The sequence below is a fragment of the Sminthopsis crassicaudata genome, chromosome 4 (assembly GCF_048593235.1).
Source record: "Sminthopsis crassicaudata isolate SCR6 chromosome 4, ASM4859323v1, whole genome shotgun sequence".
NCBI lineage: Eukaryota > Metazoa > Chordata > Mammalia > Dasyuromorphia > Dasyuridae > Sminthopsis > Sminthopsis crassicaudata.
The window spans coordinates 105,729,976-105,746,032 of NC_133620.1; the positions used below are offsets into that span (position 1 = coordinate 105,729,976).

The 16,057-nt window shown below is 37.3% G+C and overlaps 1 long non-coding RNA gene across 1 annotated transcript in view; it reads left to right on the forward strand.

Moving 5' to 3' along the window:
- The first annotated feature begins 304 nt into the window (after positions 1–304).
- The window catches only part of LOC141541061 (uncharacterized), a 37,403-nt gene continuing 21,650 nt past the window's right edge, over positions 305–16,057 (forward strand). Inside the window, exons 1-2 of the long non-coding RNA XR_012481640.1 lie at positions 305–462; positions 6,067–6,180. This is a non-coding gene — a long non-coding RNA (uncharacterized LOC141541061). The remainder of the gene's footprint in view (positions 463–6,066; positions 6,181–16,057) is intronic.

Sequence of the window (16,057 nt, forward strand, 5' to 3'; positions counted from 1 at the left end):
GAAAATAGATGACAATATTTCATTTTACAATTGGAGAAACTGAGTCAGATAAAGATTAAGTCAGAGGATCCTATGGCCAGGATCATTTAATTAGCAAGTCTTGGGTTAGATTTGAACACATGTCCTCCTAACCTTCAGGTCCATTAATCTATCTACTCTTCCACTCGGTTGCCTTGAGGGGATTACTGAGAAGAAACTGCTCTGCCAATTTTCAATAGTTGAATAACTGTTCCTGTCCTAAGCTTCTCTTTAGAATCTCTTACTGTGGTTTCAGTGGATTGTGACCTTGATTTTTCCAGCTTTACTTCTGTGGCCTGAGTTGGTTCTGAGAGCACTTCATTCTTGATTCGACCACATTAAGGAAAATCAAACAGACAGACTGAATCTCCTTTGCCTGAGCCACATCCGATATTTTCCCTTCCTGAAAGACTGCATTCTCTCCGGCTGCCTTCTTTCTAAAAGGTCAGAGCACATTGTCCTTTCGATGATCTCTTTTCCATTTCCTTTCCAATCACTCCCCTTCTCTCTGACTACATCTTTTGCTACAGCTAATCTTCCCCTGAGACCCTTAACCCCTTGTGTTTCTAACACCTGCAAAATGCCTTGGATAAACTCTCTGACTTTCTTGAACAAGACCCCCCAAAGGAGTGGATATGGGGGGGTGGGGAGTGGGGGAGGGAGATAGGACACCCAAAGACTGAAACTGGGTTGAAGACTTTATCTGCTCTCTGCAGCTGCATCTTTTGTGAGCTGCATTCCCGGCCTCGTCAATACTGTTTCCCATTAAATTAAATAGCTTATTGACTGGTGTTCAACGTGGGCACCAGGCTGATGGGATCCACACGGGCTCCTCTCCCCCTGCAAACAATCACAGGTCAGTGCACAGTAAATCAGTTGGTAATGGAGTTTGAACTCTCGGAATCAGCTCTGTATACCCTTTTTATTTGTTTTTAATTTGTATCAATGGTAATTCTGTCTGTTTCAATTTATGTGATGGTGGCAGCCTAGAAAGTGGAGGAAGTGCCACGTTTTGCCCCGTTAACCATGGAGGGGGCAGAACCGTTTACAGGCTTCCTCTATGTGGAGACTGGCTTTGGAAAGTGAAGACTCTTTCCTTTTCAGAGGCACTCATCTCTTGTACTGGTTCCACCATGAGACTCTTGTCCAAATTTCAGGGTACAGGATAAAAGAAGGCAGAGCATGGAATTATTTTTCCATAGCATATACTTTTGTATTTCTCCGTTGGGATAGCTGACAGAGCGTACACACCATCTGTTCATCTGGAATAGTGTGCGAACAGAGCAGTTGGAGACAGGGGTTTGGACCAAATGACCTCTTTAACTGTCTTTGTGATTTTGTAATGACCATGTGCCACTGGCCCGTGGCTGTGTCTTTGCAAATACCAGTTAGTTGTAACTCACTACCTTAGACATTTATTTACTGGCAAATAAAGCCATTTCTTTGTGTTTTACTTTCAGAGGTTCTGAATTTGAAGAACCACTGTGAGAAATGGATTTATTTGGTTTCCACTATAAAAATCAAATTGGAGAAATGAAACTTAAATTAGAAAATTGAAATCCACAGGGACATGGGAGGGTACTCAGGGGCAGAAGTTACCTCATCCAAAAGAATGTAAGAATGTAAGCTCCTTAGAGGCAGGACTGGGTTTTACAATCAGGGGCGGTGCCTGAGATTTGAAAACAATATTTTGTTCTTTGCCCCTAATTGTCCACTATAATATTCTCCTCCTAGAATGGAAGCTCCTTGGGGGCAGGGACTGGATTGAGTGGGAAGCGCACTTCTCTGTTAAGCATTTGATAACTTCAGGCTTTCATATCTATTTTTAAAGAAACTGTGCTTTAGAAACCCCAGCTAATGGGGAAAGGAGCCAGGGCATTGAGGAGGGGAACTCAGATTGGGGAATAAAAAAGGGAATGCCCTTTACTTGAGTTGGTGTCTCTCTCTAAAACCATCTTCTATATGACAGAGACTGCGCACCCTTTCTCAAGAGAAAAAAATAATTTTTTCCTGCACTCATATTTGGACTTCTGATTGTTTAATGGTCACTACTGTCTCACAGAACCACGAATATGTGGTTTGTGTGTGATGTATATTTATACATATTATATATATATATATACATATATATATTACACACACACAAACAAGCACACACACATATATGTGTAATCACTATATTTCATTATAATTAATTATCTTGTAATCCTATGTTTTTTTTTTTATTTAAAGATATTATTCTGGGAACAGCTAGATGGTGCAATGGATAGAGTACAGGCCCTAAAGTCAGGAGGACCTGAGTTCAAATCCAACCTCGTACACTTAATTCTTCCTACCTGTGTGACTCTGGGCAAGTCACTTAACCTCAATTGCCTCAGCAAAAACAAACAAGCAAATAAACAAATAAATAAATATATTATTCCAAGAGGGGTATCACAGATTTCAGCATGTTGCCAAAGGTGTCCAGGATACCAACAAAGGTCAAGAACCCCAGTTTTATGGAGCATCTTTCGGAGCTTCATTAACAACAAGATTTTCAGCAATGCATGGTATAACATGTCTATCTATAATCCCTGTTGCTGGGGAGGATGATATTGGTGGATTGCTTAATTTTGGGAGTTCTGAGCTCCAAGACTAAAGCTAATCTTAGACTTAAGTAGACTTAACTAAGATTAATACCAAACATGGGGACCCTTTAGGAGCAGAAGGTGGTGAAAGATCAACATGTTCAAGTCAGAAAAATCCAACATATGAAACCTCCCCTGCTTATTAATTATGGTATCAGAATTGTGAGTGGCTATTGCATTTCAAAACAGGATGAGAGGAGAAGAGATTTTTTTAAAAGGCATAAAGCATTCTACTTGATATTAGATTTCTGTGAGCAGAAAAATTAATTTTAAAAATTCTAATGTTCCTTAGGTAAAAGGCAGTAATGGATAAATTACCAACCATGGGGTCAGAAAGATCTGAGTTCAAGTCCCACCACTGACATGTATGTGATAAATCATTTAACTTCTCTGTGTCTAAGGCAATCCTCTAAAACTACAAACTGAATAGTAGATATTGATCTCTATGATAGAATGTATTTTATAAGCAGAAATTTCCTATATCTAGGCAGTAAAAAGTCTGGTGGAAATGCATGCACACAAACACAATTGTGAAACAGGCAAAGTTCCTATTCTTCCCTGCTTTTGGGCCACCATTCCCTCACCCTATTTAATGGCCTATATCCTCTTCACCATCCCTCCTCAAATCTGTTCTCACTTGTCCTTCATTTGGGAAATTTTTGATAAAATAAGCCTTAAAATTCTGTTTCTGTAAATATCCATAATAAAGTGCAAATAATTGATAACCAAATTAATGTATTCCCCTCCCAGGAATATTTGCATTCTATTGGGGAGCTTTCTTAATTCAAGAATAATTTCTATAGTAGAATTTTAAGCTGAAGCAATAGGTAGGAGAGGAGATAATTTGAAAGAGGGAAGAAGCTTCTGATTGCTCATAAAGGCATACCCTACAGGCAAACAGTTATTCTAACAACAATCCACTCCTATTAGAGTGGTCATCTGCTGCTTTTTTCAGGAACAAACCTCTCAAATCCTTAACATTACTTGACTTTGAAGTTAGCTCTATCCCCATGTATTACTCTTGGGGGTCCAGATTTTCTTCTCTGTAGCAACTGGGTGAGTCAGGTCTGATCTTTCTCTGTCCTCTGTCTCTGGCCTTGGTCCTCAGAGGGATCACTGAAGTCTCTATTAGACAATGCTTGGGAATTCCATCCTGCTGACATGGCCTGCAGCCCTAGACAGTGGTACAGGTTTGCCAATCCGATACTTTTGCATCTGATTCCTGGAAGCCTTTAGGAGCTTAATGGATTCATTTAAGTGATAATATGAGCTGATCGTATGTCAGGCTGTTAAAACGGTGATAACATATTGCACTAGGAGAGCATTATCTACGGTAACTGCATTATAATGGTTAGGGAATGTCGACGGAACTACATATGATATTCCCATAAACACCAAATGAATTCAGAGTGACTGGGTTATTCATTCAAAGTGTTGCCAAGACAAGAGGTAACACTTCATCTTAGAGGCCCACGTTTCCCAAACACCGCAAAGGGAGACATATGCAGAGAAGCGCTGGCACATCAAAGTCAGACAAATACACACATTTCTCTGATTCCTAAGCAATCTTAGAATCCACTCATTCCACCAAAGACAAAGACCACAGGAAGGGAACTACTAATAATTAGAAAGACAAAGGAAAGAGGAGACAGACAGAAACAAAGAGATACAGAGACAGAGATACAGAGGGAGACAGACACACAGAGAAAAAGATAGAGATACAAAAGGACTGAGAGAGACACACACAGACACAGACAGACAGAAAGAGATGGAGACACAGAAAGATGAAAGAGACAAAGAAAAACAGAAAAACAGACAGAGACACATATAGGGAGAGAAACAGAGAGCCTCAGAGAGACAGAGACAATAGTATAAGCACATTCACATACACATATAGCAATAGACAGAAACAGACAGAGACACAGAGTCAGAAGGAAAGAGACAGAAAAAGAGACACATACACAGAGGAAGAGAGGCTGTATCAGAGACAGTCACACAGACAGAAACAGTGATAGAAGCACACATATATACAGAGAAATAGAAACAGACAGACAGACATGATGAGACAGATTTGAAAGACAAATTTGGACAAAAAGACAGAGAAAGACAGTGTGGAAGAGAAAGATAGAGAGAGACAGAAAAGAGACAGAAGATGGAGATGGAGATAGAAGAAATGCAAGAGAGGAGAGATGGTCATATTGTTTTAGTACTGTATATTGGAAAGAGCTCTGGTTTTACAGAAACTGAATTTAATTTAATTCAAAAAAACTGAATTTAAATCCTGATTCTGAGCCTTACCACTGATGTGACTGAGCAACTTATTTAACTTCCATGAACTTCAGTTTCAACATCACTAGTAAAATGAGGAGATTTGGTAGAATTCTTTCTGATATCCCTTTTATCCCTAAATATGTGAGAATAATATTAGATGTTTGAATACAACTAGATTCGGAGTCAAATTATCCTGCACCCATTTACACATAGACTATTGAAATTATCTAGGTAGTGTAGTAGATTGAGGGAGCTTCAGGAATGGAATCAGGAATATCTGAATTAAAATCTGGCCTCAGACACTTACTATCTGTGTGACCTTAGGCAAGCAACTTAGCCTGTTTGCCTCAGTTTCCTCACCTGTGAAATGAATTCCAAATGAATTGGAAAAGAAAATGACAAACCACTCTAAGTATTTTTACTCAGAAAATGAACAAAATGACTGGACAATAATAACACATTGGAATCACAAGGAGCTTCAGAGATTATCTACTTGACCCTTCATCAAATATATGAATCATCTTTAGAAGTTGCTGGACGAGTGTTAATCAAACTTTATTAAATACCTACTATGTGCTAGGCACTGGATGCAAAAAAAAATAAAAGACAGTTTTCTACTTTCAAGGATCTCATAGTTTATGGGTATAACAGACATGCAAACAACTACTTATAAACAAGCTCTATGCAGGATAAATTGGATATAATCACCAGAAGGAAGGCACTAGAATTAAAAAGGATTAGGAAATGCTCCTGGAGAAAAAGAGATATTAGCTGGACTTGAAGGATCCCAGGAAATTAGGAGGTAGAAATGAGCAGGGAGCTTCAGGCCTTGGAAAAAGTTAGATAATATACAGATTGGAAGACGAAATGTCTTGCTTGAGGTACTTGGGAAATTCTCTATTTAAACCCCTCTATTGATTGGAATGCAGGGCCTTCTAAGACAGCCATTCCCATTTTAGACAGGTGGAAGGACTACAGAACCAATTAGTCAAATCTATAACTAATCAAAAATCCCTTCTGCAACATCCAGAACCTACTTGAAGATTTCTACTGAGGAAAAATCATTTACTTACAGATAGCCCTGTATACATTTGGGATGTTCTCATTGTTAGAGGTTTTTCATTGTAAGAGGTTTTTCTTTTTCTTTCAGCGTGCCTTTCCTTCTCCCAACTCTGAAAGCATTGGACTCACATGGACCAAGATAATGAGATGGGGTAATGGATAAAATACTATACTTGGAATCCTGAAAACTTTATATCCAGAGGTATTCTAATAAATGTTAAACAACCATCTCTCCAAAAAGTATGTAGGATATAGTTTTAAGTTTAATGTGTGTTATTAACATTTTTCTTTATCACTTTCTTAAGATAATTAACAAAACAAAAAATTTAGCATGGCTTTTCTGTTTGTATTCTGATTTCAGAATTGTAAATGCTCACAGATAAAATTTAACAACTAGCTTTCAGGTTCTAGCTTGCTCCAGGATGCACTGGATTAGTTCAATTCCTTCCTTACAGACAAACTCGTTGTATGACCCTGGGAAAGTCATCTAATCTTTTTGTGCCTCAGTTTTCTAATCTGTAAAATGAGAGTATTGGCCTGGGTGACCTTTAACATTCTTTCAAACTCTATTTATGTTCCTATGACTCTAAAGAGTCATTTTCTTCATTTGGTTCATTGTAGCTTACCCTTAAGTTTACTCTGGGAAAAATCTACAAAACAAAGCTTAAAAATAGTTCATGCCAAAATATGGATAGCAGGATTCCTAGCTCCTATGCAAGTAGACAATATAATAAATTCATGTCGTATAGAACAACTATTATTTGCCTACAAAAAATGTAGAAAATTCAAAGAACTCATGAGAAAATGTAAACAGATACAGAAAACCTATAAGACATTCACATTACTTCAAGTTTTCCAGAAAATCTTATTTTAATTCATCAGAAATGCTCTGAGAGGTCTAGGTGGAATACTCTATTTCTCTATCTCTATCTATCTATCTATCTAGATATATGCTACTAAAAACAAATTCTTTCTTCTTGCCAAATCTACACTGTCTGGTAGCTAGTAACCATGGAAGTGACAAGGTCTAGATGTTTTAATTTTCTCCCTCAGCCCAACATGATGTAGGGAAAGATATAGTCCAAATGATGAGATCTGGGTGAATGGGGACCAATAATCTTTATATTTATATTACTTAAATAGGATTCGAATAACAAAACAATAAGACCTCAATATTGCCAACTCCTTTCTGAGCAAAATTTTAATCAACATATAAGCATCTTTTTTCTTTACTTTTCCTCTTTTTTTCTGTGCTGGCAGTGTATAAAGCAGTAGAATTGAAGTCAGGAATACCTGGGTTTGAATTTCTAATCAGAAATATACTGTTACTATGGACCTCTCTCAGCTTCAGATTCTTCATCTGTTTTTTAATTCTTTTGTTTTTGTTTTTGGGGGAGGGGAAAAAGTCAGACCAAAACAAGCAATGATTGAATTGTTCTAATGAACTATTCAGGAGGAATATTATTTCTACTATTTGGTAGTAGAGACTACCAATGTTGATCTCTAAGGGTAGTTTATAGTGTTTGGGTGCTGTCCAAGGTACTGAGAAATAAATTGCCCAAAGTCATGTAACCTGGTCAAAGGCAAAACTAAAAACTTCATCTGTCTGATTTCAAGGCTAGTTTTCTGTCCACTACATGGTGTTTCCTCTCTTTCTCATCTATAAAATGGGTATAATTATAGTGTTTAGGGGACAGCAAAGTGATAGGCTTGGAATCAGGAAAACCTATCTTTGTGAATTATAGTCCAGTCTCAGATAGTAGCTATGTGACCCTCTGAAATTCATTTAACCTTGTTTGCCTTAGTTTTCTCATTTTGAAAAATGAACTGCAGGAGGAAATGGCAAACCAAAATAATATATCTTTGCCAAGAAAATCTTGAGATCGGTCCATGAAGAATTGAACATAAAAATGACTAAAAAACAACAATTATAGTGCCTACCTAGGGCAAGTGTGGTGCCAATTGAGATAATCCATATGATAGCATTCTGTAAATCTTTAAATCTAAAAAAGAACATGAAAAAGTCAATGATGAGCCTTGATTTGATCACTTTGATAAATTTATTCACATTAAAACATATCCGTTGAAAAAGTTCCAAACAAAATCTTTTAACCAGTCCTCTCTGAAACTTCTCTACTTTCCTTGCAGGGTCCCACTATTCTCCAAGCCTGACAAGTCCACAACCTTAGAGTTAGCCTTGATTTTTCCTTCCTCTGGACTCCCCTCATTTAATCAGGAGCCAGATCTTGTAGATTTTCCTTCCACAGTCTTAAGGATCTTACCCTTTCTTTCTACTTACATGGCCTCCCTCTAAGGTCAGTTGCTCACCACTTTCTGCCTGCATAATTTTAATAGCCTTCCAAGGGGATCCTTTATTTGCAGTCTCACCACTTTCCTCCAGCTTATCCTTCACTTGGCTAGTATCTTATTATTACAAAAATAAAGATGCCCAACTATGTCACTATACTGCTTTAAAAATCTCCTAATTGGCTATAGGATAAAATTTTAACTCTTTACTCATATTGGCATTCAAAATCTTTGAAAGTCCAACTCTAATGTGCCTTTTTGGATTTATTTCACATAGTTTTCCTTCATAAATTCTAATTCCCAGCCAGATTGGCTTTCTGATTACTCCCTGAACTCCAAAGAGATTGTTCCACAAACTTGAAATGCCCTTCCCTCTCACCTCTGCCTCAAAGAATCCTTAGGTTCCTTCTTGACTCTGTTTGAATGTGAAACTTTTCCTGATCCCTATAATAATTAATTCTCTCTCCATGCTTGGTTCATTTAATATTCTGTATACATAATATGCTCTAGGTGACATATTAAATAGAACATTGGACTTGAAATCAGAAAAATTCATCTTTTTGAGTTCAAATCCAACCTCAGATGCTAATCATCTATGTAACCCTGGGCAAGTCACAAATCTGTTTGCCTCAGTTTCCTCATCTGTAAAATAAGCTGGAAAAAGAAATGGCAAACTGCTCCAATATCCTTGCCAAGAAAATTCCCAAATGGGGTCATGGAGAGACAGACACAACTTAAATGACTCAACAACAGCATATGATGTATTCTGCTTCTTTGCCACAAGCAGAGATTGTCACATTTTTGTCTGTATGCCAAACATCTAGCCTTGTAAATTGTAGGTGCTTAATAAGTATTCATTAAATTGAAGGTGTTGGGGATTTAGTCTTTTAATTTCCTCTAAAATGTCTTAATTTTAACTGAACTCAGTCCAAAAGAATGAATCATTATTGGTTTAAAGGGGGGGCATAATTGGGGAAAATTATTAGGGGTAGGAAAGCTTTCTGGAGGTTGCCTATCCTCAAGAAGGCTGGCTCTACCCTCCTTCCTCAAATCATAGTTTTTCAGTTTCAACCTGTGCTTCTCACAAAGGAATAAGATTGAGATCAAAAAAGCCTGCAGGGGCTGAGGCTTTCCCACTGCTGGGCCTCTGAGTCCCAAGGGATCGCCCCAGGGCTAGAAGGAAGCTGTCTTTATGATGTTAGAATGTTAAAGAGAAAGAGAGCTAGGAAACGGTGCTGAAGGATGCCCAGGGAAGCCCTGAGGCCAGATAGGCTTCTGTTTAGCTCAGTCCAAGGAAGCCCAGTGGCACTCCACTTAGCTTGTTGCAGATTTAATGTACTCATTCTTATTCTCCCTAGTTAATACAGGAAACTTATCTGCTTCCCAGATGTAGTTGAGGCTGAGCTTTTGAACAGTTTTTGCCTCCTGTTCCCTGGTGCCACTCATCTTTTGCTTTTTTTCAATGCTTTTTCCCTACACTCCCCTCCCACTCCTACCCTTAAGCTTCTGTCACTTCCTTCGATCTACCCCAAACTCTTCTTGTTAGAAGGCAAAACAGTTATTAAAGGGACTTCTTTCTCTAATCCTGGAGTCTGGAGAAATCTTTATCTTTGCCAAACTTAACCCTTCTACTTGTGGCTTTGTTCCCATCCTTCCATGGCTCTTCCTTTTGTTCTGTCTGCCATCTTGATCTTACTAATCTTCATTTTCTATCTACTGGCTCCTTCTCTGCTGCTTATAAATAGGCCCATATTATGGCCATTCTAAAAACAACAATAAAACAAAACAAAAACAAACAAACACACAAACAAAAATCCCCTGACTATGCAAGCCCCTTGAGCTTTCTTACTATATCCTTCCTCCCTTTCATAGCATAGCCAAAGTCCTAGGAAAACTGTCTATACCAAGGCTTCTTAAATTTTTTCCCCTCATGATTTGCCTAGGACATTTTTAAGAGTTGCCATCTTAAATCTGAGCTAAGTTGTTTCTGGCAGCATTCATGCTTATGCAGTGCAAAGTATGCACCTTGTGTATTCAGAACCAAGGCTACAGTGAAGTCAAGCAATGCAATATGGCCAAGAGCTGCCAGAAACACCTCAAATTCACTGTGTGTTTGATTTTGAATTAATTTTTGGTCTGTTGCCAAATTTTTGAGATCCCCACATTCAGGTATTCAACCCCATATGAGGTCATGACCCATCATTTAAGAAGTTTTGGTACTACATTTGCCCTTACCTTCTTTCTTCTCATTCACTTTTCATACCCTTAATCTAGTTTCTGACATTATTACTCAACAAAAGCAGATTTTTCATGTTTGATTGATTACATTCGATGACCTTTTCTCAGTTCTCATTCTACATGATTGCCCTCCAACATCTGACATTTTTGAACACACCCTCCTTTTGGATGTTCCCCCTTCCTTACTCCCACCCCCACATTTGTAACATGCATTTTATCAGATTTTTCTTCCTCTATAGCATATTTTACTTACTCTCCTTGGTGAGCTAATCATTCACATTCCACCCCCAACTAAAAGTTTTTAAGACTCTATTCTTAGGAAACAGTAGAGCACATTCATTTCTCTTTACCATCTCTCTTAGTGATTTCATTAATTCCCATGAGTTCCATGATCACTATTCTAGATATTGCTTCTATACTATGTAGCCATAGTTTCTCATAGTGTCAATCCACTGCCATTGTCTATTTATATCTCCATCTAGAAGTCCCATATTTACCTCAAACTCAAGATTTCCAAAATGGAAATCATTACTTTTTACTCCTAGCCTAGCCTTTTCCCTAAATTCCCTCTTTTCTGGATAGTACACTTGTACTATAGTACTTTTGTCACTCAATTTTATAACTCTTTAGGCACTCTTGCCTTTTCCTCTTCCTTTATTCTCCTCCTTAACATTCATTGTTACAAATTTTTTTCATTTCTACCTCTAAAAGATCTATTATATCCTCCCTCTTCTTTCTATTCACACAGCTTCTACTTCAGGACAGACACTAGGGTTGTGTGTGTGTGTGTGTGTGTGTGTGTGTGTTTGCTTATATGTGTGTATATATATATATATATATGTAAACATATATATATGTATATATGTATACACATATATATATATATATATATGTAAGTGTATATAGAGATTATATAATATATTCTTAAAGTCCAGTTCTCCCTCCTTCCTATATCTCTGCTTTCTAACCCAAATTTCATATGGCTACAAATATGTATGTGGGTATATATGCATATACATATATATATGTGTGTGTGTGTGTTTATATGTATATATACATACACAATACATCTGCATGTATATATATGTACACATATACACATTTACATAGAAATATGATATATTCCATGGGTATAGAACATATCATATATAATCATGTATCACATCCAGGTCAGACTATAGAACTTTGATTCTGTTCCTTCTAGGCAAAATATAAGCTTCCTTTTTTCCCTGACATTTAAAACATATATCTAAAATGATTCATTACTTTATTTGCTCAAGCTCATTCAGGTGAAATAATGATGAAAGAAGTCCTCATGGCCTCCTCACCTCAGGCTAACATGTTGCCATGAAAACAGGCCTCTTTGCATTTGTTCTTTCCTATTTTAGGTGAAGATGGCATGACACTGTGAGCTTCAAAAGGTTAGGAGTGAACACTCTAAAATGGAGTTCATGCTAGTAACCAGATAGTGGGGATCCCAGACCAGAGGGACTTGCTTGACCTCACCTTTCAGCAACATCATCTATCTATCAGCCACAATGTATTTGAGAGTGATCTTGGTGACTGCAATGCTAAGTAAAAAACATTAAATCTGAATATTCTCTCTTGAGGGACTGAGGTAATATAGGGTAAAAAGTGTCCCAGATGTTGGGGATAAGTGTTTGCACCTCCAAACTTATTATATCTTCTAAATAAATATTTCATTATAAAAGCTTATTGGTGTTAACTGGTTAAGTGGAAATTGTATATTAAATATTAGTGACTAACTCAGGGGGACATACATATTCTTTGTGCAAAGGTATCAACTTCACTATGTACATGTTGTCTCCTCCAGAAGAATGTAATCCCATTTGGAGTAGAGACTACTTAATTTTCCTCTTGTATCTTTATTACTTTGCCCAGCTACCTGTACATAGTAGTTTAATAAATCTTTTAAATATAAAGACTTCCTCTATAAATTAAAAACATGAAAGAGCAGAGGAAAAGTGAGAGTTTTGGAAGGAGAGTGGGAAGCTATATAGGACAAAGAGAATCTTTAGAATCTATCTTCTCCAGTGGCGAAGGTTTCTTGAAATTGTGATTTTTATATACATTTATACTGGGAGTTCCTTGAGAGTAGGAATCATGTGTCATTATACATCTCTATGCATTCAGTGTTCATTATTTTGCTCTGCATACACAAAATATTTAACAAATGTTAGATAAATAAATGAATGAATGGATGAAAGTTGATAGGAGCCTTGTGTTGCAAAGTATTGTTCATTCCACTGTTAGGTTCTTACTAAGTGCTAATGAGATAATGAGATATTAGGATCTTACTAGGTGCTAAGTCGGTACTTAATTCTCTAGTTTGGGCCTTTGGGGGGAGTTTTACCCCTTTGAACTTCTGGGGAGGAGCTTGCATGCTTAGGAGTTCATTGATTGAAGTATTTCTCCCACAAGCCCTTGCATTCTCACAGGCCCATTCTCTGGGAGGATAAAAGAAGGCACCATTGAGCAAGGGAGGAGTCTCTACTCTGGGTCAGAGTTGGCGGCTCTCTACAGGAAGAAGAATCTGGCCGAGAGATTGAGTTGAGCGATTGTTTTTTACTTAGCATTCCAGTCACCAAGATCACTCTCAAATACATTGTGGCTGATAGATAGATGATGTTGCTGAAAGGTGAGGTCAAGCAAGTCCCTCTGGTCTGGGATCCCCACTATCTGGTTACTAGGATGAACTCCATTTTAGAGTGTTCACTCCTAACCTTTTGAAGCTCACAGTGTCATGCCATCTTCACCTAAAATAGGAAAGAACAAATGCAAAGAGGACTGTTTTCATGGCAACATGTTAGCCTGGGGTGAGGAGGCCATGAGGACTTCTTTCATCATTATTTCACCTGCGATTGTCTGGAGACAACAGAACATTACATTCCACTTCCTCCAGGTCTGGTCCACTATTCTCATCATTTCATGAGGGAAAAAAAAAGTATTCATATTTAAATGAAATGGGATACAAGGAAGGATTGCTACTTTGTTTTCTTCCTCATATGCTTGTCTTGAGAGGTGGCATGTATAATGGATAGAGAGGATAGAGAGAGAGAGGATAGAAAGTAGCTTTAAAGTCCAGAAAGACCTTCAAGTTCCACCCTGATCCATCTTGGTTGTATGATCCTGGGTAAGCCACTTAAATCACTTAACTCCTCAATACTCAAAGCTATTCTCTAAGCCTTTAAGTTCTACAGAAAGAATTAATGGGAAATTTTCTATCAGGGAATTCCCCACATTAGGGAAGTCACTCAGTACCTTTCCTTATCATGTATTCACCATACTCATGACACCAGATCAAAAAGCTAAATGATAGACTGCTTGGATCCTGCTAATTTAATTTCAACTGAAAGAATTGGTTAATAATGATAGATCTGATGAAGGAAGAAAATGTGGAGAAGCAGGGAAAGAATTTGGAACTTAAAATGTAAAAAATTAAGTTAAATTTAAAGACAGCCCAGTCCTTGGTTTAGCTACAGAAAAGACAGTGGGACATCAGGGATTAGGTTGTTGTGATATTTAATGTCTATTAGAGAATGATTGATTGGTAGTAAGGAGGGGTAAAACCCTTCACAACTTTTTTACTTCTACCAAACCCTGAGGGTCCTTCTTAAATTTTTAGAAATAAAGCCACTTTGGAATTTTTTGGACCTGTGCCCTGACATAATTCAGGGCTACACATCATACTGGATTAGACCCGATGGTATAATGTAACACCATATGATAGGTTCTATGTTAGGTTATCCATCAGAGTGAGGAACAAGGCTAATGTTGGAGGAACCACATGGGAGTCTGGCCAAGAGTCTCAGCTGTCAATTAGGACTGTCTCAGAAACATCTGCAAGGAGATGGAGCTTCTTTTGAGTAATCCATCTCTCAATGCTGTAGAAGCTTCTAATATGCATGGAGGACTTTTGGTACCAACCTCTGTCTTATCTGGTCTTCCTTGGATTTCAGAGTATCTGTCCTCTTTTGTGATAACTGCTTACACCTGGGGACTTCAGTAGGCAGAAAAGAACCATTTGCAAATTCACTTATATTAATTTTTTAAAGAAAATCTAGATGTAAGAAAGTTCCTTGAGATGGAGATCAAGAAATCTGCATTCTTGTTCCATGTCAGGCCTTTCTTATCTAACTGCATAGCCTAGGGAAATCATTTGACCTCACTGATCCTCATTTTTCTCAACTGTAAAATGAGGGAGGTGCATTAAATGATTTTTAAGTTCCTCTTCAACCTCCAGATATTCTATATTATAACACATTGACTATGTTTATATGCCCAACATCATATTATAAAGCAGATTGAGAGAATAGCTATATTTACCTCAGTTCCTTCATCTGTAAATTGGGGATAACAATAGTACTTAATTCCTTGGAGTGATTGTGAGAATGGAATATGATAATATTTGCAAAGTGCCTTGCAAACCCTAAAATGCTATATAAATGCTAGCTTTTATTATTATATTTCACCTTTTCATCAACCTCTAATGGTTTAGGATTCAATTTTCTCATTCTAGAAAGGCATAGACAAAGAATTTGTAATTTGTCAACAATTTAGCACAAGTGTTCTCCTTGCTTCCAAGGCAGATGTGGAGAAATCATGACAAAGCTGAAAGGCTCCTTTAGAAATGATCAAATCCAATCCCTACATTTTATTGCAGAAGAAATAAAAGCTCAGAATGACATAATGACTTTTTTGAGATCACAAGTATACTTAAGTGTCAGAGCCAAGATTCAAACCTTTATCATATCCGCTGCTTAGCACAGTGCCTAGCATATAGTAAGGATTTAATAGATGTTTTTTGATTATTGATTAATCAATCTTATGAATTTTTTCCCTTTGCTCCATGATTTTTATATCAAAGTCTAAGAAAATATTGGTGAAGTTAAGGTTATTGTGCTCGAAGGGACTTTATTTTAATCTCAGGTTATGATGTAGATAAGTGTATGATGTAGGATCAGGAAGAACTGAGATCAAATCCAATGTTAGACATTTACTAGCTGTGTGATTCTGGACAAGTCCCTTAACACTGTGTTTGCTTCAGTTACCTTATCTGTAAAATAAATTGGAGAAAGAAATGGCAAACCATTACAGTATCTCTGCCAAGAAAACCCCAGGTGAGGTCACAAAGAATCAGGCATGTCTGAAGCAACTCAAGAATAATAACATCTTTTTAAAAATAAAGGAAATAGAAGATCATGGCATGGCTGGGAAATATTAAAGAAGGGACTTGAACCCAGATATTTCTTACTCCATATTCAATATAATAACTACCATACCATTCTTCTGACTCAATTCTACACTCATGGATTATTCATATATTGCAAATATATGAGACTTGAATCTGAGAATGATAGAGTATTTGATGATCACATAGAAAAAGGTTGTTTAGAAGGCCTTTCCTGATGCTCTCCAGTGGCTAATGAAATTAGCCATGAAATTACTCAGGATTTAGTGTGTGTGTGTGTGTTTGTCTCCCTCGTAAAATAAAAGTTTTATATGGGAAGTCT